Genomic DNA, 6,000 nt, shown 5'->3' with positions numbered 1-6,000 from the left:
GATGAATAATAATAAAAAAAAATCACCTGAAATTTTAACTCAGTTGAGAAATGAGTAGGGAAAATAGTCATTTTATTTCTTAATTTCAGGTTTTTGTATCACTCACTTTTAAAATTGCAAATTTATTAAAGACATTGGCATTCTCCTCATGGAGTCACTTATTGAACTTCACTTAACCCAGTTTCTATTTTAACATTTGCACATCAAATTACTCAGACAACAAGAGCTCATAGTCAAAACTTTCAACAGCTGCCACCATTTTTGCTTAACACCCCAGAAACAAAAGAGAAAGCAGAAAAAGCTTTCAGTGTGTCCTCAGTCATTGGACTTATTCTAAAGGGTAGCAGCCATTCTGTAAGTCATTATGAGTACTGTACGATGTTATAATCACATCTTCAAGGAAATGCTGAAAGAGTGAACAATGAAACAAAATCAAGTTATACAGTTGATGATTTATAAGAAAATAAAAACTAAAGCAATTTTGTAACTAAGTTGTAAATTGTGAGGTTAAAGGACCCTAGCCTAGCAATTTGTGTATACTATGTTTTATTTACTATTCTGTAGGAAGCTGACATGAATTAGGGCTCTAATTTAAATATATATTCATTTATACAGAGAAGAATGAAAATGTAGTTGTATTTATTATATATTGCTAATTGCACCTCGTTGGCAACCTTTTACACTGCTGACCACTAAATCTGCTCGTCTTCATTCTCAAGAAACTTCTGGTTCCAGGTCTGCATTTTATGTATATGTTATTCTTCTCTGACTTCTTTTCCACTTCCTAAGGGTTTAATGAAAGGACCAACACACATGGATCATATACACACTGCATAATGTTCCTCAGAGTGAAAAAAAAGTGATGCATCCATAGTGATGGCAAGATCAACTTATTACAGCAGCTGTACTTTATTATTGTTGTGATCATTCTTATCTGATCTCTTATCTTGAAATTGTTTGACCTGGACATTAAATGGAAGTCATAATGAAAATTGAAGACAGGGGAAGAAATAAAAATCTTATGACATTCTCCATTGATAGATACTTCATAAACTAGTGCACTGTATTCCAGTGTCCACCCAAAATGGAATATTATCATACCAGCTGGAAAATGTAAAGTAAAGGTTTGGAAGTTTAATACAAAATTTTAACCACCAGTGTGTCCAGTAAAATTGGAGTCTGTGCTTTTTCCCTACTCAAACACTCATTCACTATTAGTAATATACCACAATGCAGGCACGATCTTTCACAATTTTCTGTGGTCTTTTAATTCAATTTTTATAGGTTTTCTTCACAAAGTTTGCTTCATACCTTTCTAAACTTTAAATGTACTACCACAAAGATGCTTACAGATATCAGCACAGCAAGTTTTTTAAACTAAAGCTGAGCTTCATGTATAGTCCTGTCAGTGAACACACACTGGGAAGTCAACCTTCACTGAAATTCTTACTGATGCTGGTAAAGAAGGTAACACTGTGCCCCTGATGCTGACAGATGGACTGCTCTGCTACAGGCATGAAAGAACAGTCATGATGACATGATTTCTGTATTAAATATGTGTTCATATTGCCTAAAAATTATCCATCTTAAATAAGTATAATTGTGAACAACACAAATGTTAAGATGAATCTTATTTTTAAAAGGGGGTAGGGGGTTGAGACACATGCCACTGAAACTGGTGACAGTTGTCTTGCTGAGTCAGGTCATCTGGGCACTTATAGAATCCCAATACAACTTTGACTACTCATTGACAAGCAACAAGGTAATATAGGTAGATTCTAAAATGGGTCTTAAATTTAAATGGTCTAATTTCAGGAGGAAAACGCCAAAGCAATGTGCTGTTTCATCAAAAGGAAAAACATCTTTAGGATAATGTGTATTTAGCATAATGTAAGTGAACTTGTTGCAATTCACAATTCTACATCATTTTCCCTTACAGGATATATACTGCATCCCCATACAATTATAAATACACTTTTGAGCTCTGATTCTAGGAATAAAAACCAAATGTAACACATCTTTATCAATCTCATTTATATCAATATGATTGCTTACTTACTGTATGCACAGCTGGAAGACTTTCTGAAAGTGACACTCAGTATATTGCATACCTTAGACAACCCTCTGAATCACTTACTGAAGGAATTCAGTGTTTCACCAGAATGATGGTATTCTATCAGGAGTTGCAGATATCGATGTAAAAACAAAACAAAAACAAACTAATAAACAAATAAAACCAGAGCTTCAGGAACACAACGTGAGGAGAATCAGCAAGGTGAGCACTCTTTTAATTCTCCTTACTTTCCTCCTTCGTGTATGATGTGACATGTGGAGAATAATGAAACTGTGATTGTGTGTGCGTGTGTGTGTGAAATAAATTCATGAAAATTTTAGGCAAATGCATGGAACTTAAAAATATATTGAATGAGGAAGTCTAGACTGAGAAAGATTAAAGGAAGGTTTTCTTTCATATTTGTGGGTCCTTTCTCTAACTGTAGAATTTGTACCAACTGAATAAAGTACTCCAGGAAACTAAAAATGCTGCAAAGGAGTAAGAGAGAAGGATCTGTAGAGAGGATTATGGCAAAAACACATGAAATAATAAATTAGGAATGGAATTCAATTAATGGGAGAAAGGATTACAGAGCATAGTGAGAAAGTAAAAATAAGTTACAGGAAAGCACTGTGGATGTTAAAATCCATAGAGAATTTTATTGTTTCATATTCACCTAGAATTATACATATGTACACAAATTACACACACACACACACACACACACACACACACACACACACACACACACGGGCTGGACCAAGGTTCCATAGATGTGTACTATGTTGCCTCCCTTTGAATAGATTTTCCCTAGCTGAGCTGCTTTGTCTGGTCTCAGTGAGAGACCTACTGGGACTTGATGTACTAGAGCTTGTTGGTATATAAAGGGACGGGTCTTCCCTTTCTTTGAGGAGAAGAGGAATAGGTAATGAAAAGAGGGTGCTTGTAAGGGTAGGTGTGGCATGAGAGGAAGGGGGCTGTGAAGTAATAAATAAATAAATAAATAAATAAATAGAATAAAAGAATGAATCTGGCTGCCAGTAGATTTATCTAAACTTAGGAAAAGGACATAAACATATATGCAAATATACAAAACATTGTGTGAATTTCATAGAGGTTACTACTAAAAGCAGAAAATATCAGTAAAAAAAAGCAAAGAAATAACTGTCAGATTAAAACTTCTTCAGACTTTACAGTTTTGATGAATTGATGAAATACTGATTGCTCAAAATAGGAAAAACATATTTACCGATTTATCTCCAATCTTCCTATAAAATAGGCAAATACTGGCTTTTAATAAAAGGAAGTAAGTCTTACTATAAAGCATTAGTGAGCAATCAATGCTTACTTTTAAGTGTTGTTTTTCTACATATATTTCTACATTGTAAGAAATGAGAAGTCTTGATGTTAAAAGCCTTTTTTAAATCACAGACAGTCATTTGTATCAGTTTTGAATCTGCAACCATTATATGAGTAATAGTGCATCAGCACAATGCATAAAAGAAAGGGGGATAACTACAATTTGAGGATATATCTAGAATATACATGATAGGGTAGAAGTACTGTGGGATCACTGAACTGATAGAAGAGGGACAAGTAAGTCTATAAAATGTACATTCTCTAAAAGAAAGTCATCAAGGTTTTCAATCAAAATCTAAAGGAGAAAATCAAAGCAGCCATCAGTAGCCCATGCCTCAACAGAGGAAAGTAGCATATAGAAATGATAAGGTATCTTGAGATAATGAAAATAGATGGAAGTATTAGTAAGGAGGAAATCTAAGAGATGAGAAGATGAGGACAGTTAACTTTATGACAAATTGCTCATGAACTTTATTTTTCCTGCAAATCTTCGACTGGATCAAATTTACCAAAAATATTGTAACGTAATTCACCTTTAAGGTGAATCCAATAAAATGGTGCTTCTAAGTATGTACAGAAGAAAGGTTGCCATTATGACAGGTTACTCTTCTCTAGTCCTCATTGGATTTGAAAAACATACAAGACATATCTATTTCCTTTGAACTTGTATACAGCTCTCTAAAAGTCTACAATTTTTTCTGTAACATCTTGTATCTACAGTAGACTCCAAAAGCTCTTGTTTTAAAGCTGTAGTCTTCAGCTTGTGGCAGTGCAATACGGTGCATTGAGGAAATAGACTCTCATAGAATAAAGTTGTATCACCGAGTGTATTCCTTTACAGGATACTGAGATTCTCTTCTCCCCAAACCCCTCTCACTGACTCTTTCTATCCTTCCTGATAATGAATATGTGAATAAGCTGCATATAATCTCTGATCTCTTAATATCTCCATAATATATTGAGCTGTCCAAAAACTACGATACAACTGACCTAACCCTTAGAATTTGTCAGCTCAAAATCTTTTCTTTTGAGTTGATTTTCTCAGCTATTTTTGTCAAAACAATAAAAACCTTCTAAAACCAATATTTTTTGAAGTCACCACTGATTAACCTAATTAAAAATGGTGTACAGACATAAACAGCGAATTCTCAATAGAGGAATCACACATGGCCAAGAACCAAATAAAGAGGTGTTCAGTGCCCTCTGTTATCAGGGAATTGCAAATCAAAATGACCCTGACATTTCTCTTTACACCCATCATCATGGCAAAGTTCAAAAATTGAATTATGTGGAACCAGAGGAACACTCCTCCATTGATGGTGGGAGTGTAAACTTGTACAACTGCTCTGGAAATCAATTTGGAGGTTTCTCAGAAAATGGGCACAAACTAGTTCTATCTCAAGATCCATCTATACTGTATCACTCCTGGGGATACACCCAAAAGATGTTCCACTATCCATCCCACAATGACATGTATTCACTATATACATAGCAGCTTTATTCATAATAGCCAGAAAGGGGAAAAATAAAGGTGTCCTTCAATGAAGAATGGATAAAAATATGTGTTTTTTTTAAAACAATGGAATATTACTATTCCAAACAAGGATAACATGAGATTAGCAGACAAATGGATGAAACTAAATGAGGTAACCCATACCTCAAAGGATATGTATTGTCTGCACTCTCTTATAAGTGGATATTAGCCTGAAAGATCTAGATATAATACAATACATAGACTCAAAGAAGCTAAATAACAAGGAAAACCCAAGAAAGGATGTTAGAATCTCACTCAGAAGAAGAAATATTGTAACTGTAGGAGGTGGATGGATGGATGGATGGATGGATGGATGGATGGATGGATGGATGGATAAATGGAGCCAGGAAATTGTGTGGGGATGGCTCAAGCACAAGGCCTAGGAGAAAGAATAGAAATCCATGTGGAGGGACATCTCAAGGATGTGACAGAGAGTTAAGATGAGAGGCTGGAGGGAGTCTATGAGGGTGACTCCAGCTCAGAATCATAGACGTGGGGATATGAATCCTGAACTGGATACCTCTTGTTCCCAGTTAGGAATCCCACTGGAGGAATAAGGGCACTACCCTACCCATAAAACCTTGGACCCAAAATTTGTCCTACCAACAAGAAGTGCAGGGATAAAGATGTGCAGAGAATGAAGAAGTGGCCAACAAGTGACTGGCATAAATTGAGATGCATCACATAGGCAAGAAGCAATCCATCACACTACTTTTGATATTCTGTTATGTTACAGGCAATAGCCTAGCATAACTGCCCTATGAGAGACACTCTCCAGCATTAGATGGATTTCAAGAAGTCCTGTGGAAGATTTGGAGAAAGGTTGAGGGAGGTGGAGGGGATAAGAACTCCACAGGAATTATAACAGAGTTAACTAACTTGGACCTGTGGAGAATCCCAGAGTTTGAATAGCCAACTGAAGAGCACACACAGGCTGGACCTAGTCCCCCACTGCACGAATGTGGGAAATGTGCAGCTCAGTCTTTGTGAGGGTCTCCCAAATATTGGAGTGGAGGTTGTCTCTGACTCTGTTGCCTGTCTGTAGATCCTCTTC

Source organism: Mus caroli, unplaced genomic scaffold (genome assembly GCF_978045245.1).
Source record: "Mus caroli unplaced genomic scaffold, Mus_caroli_1 scaffold_15, whole genome shotgun sequence".
Lineage (NCBI taxonomy): Eukaryota > Metazoa > Chordata > Mammalia > Rodentia > Muridae > Mus > Mus caroli.
Note: the sequence above shows the minus strand (reverse complement) of the source record.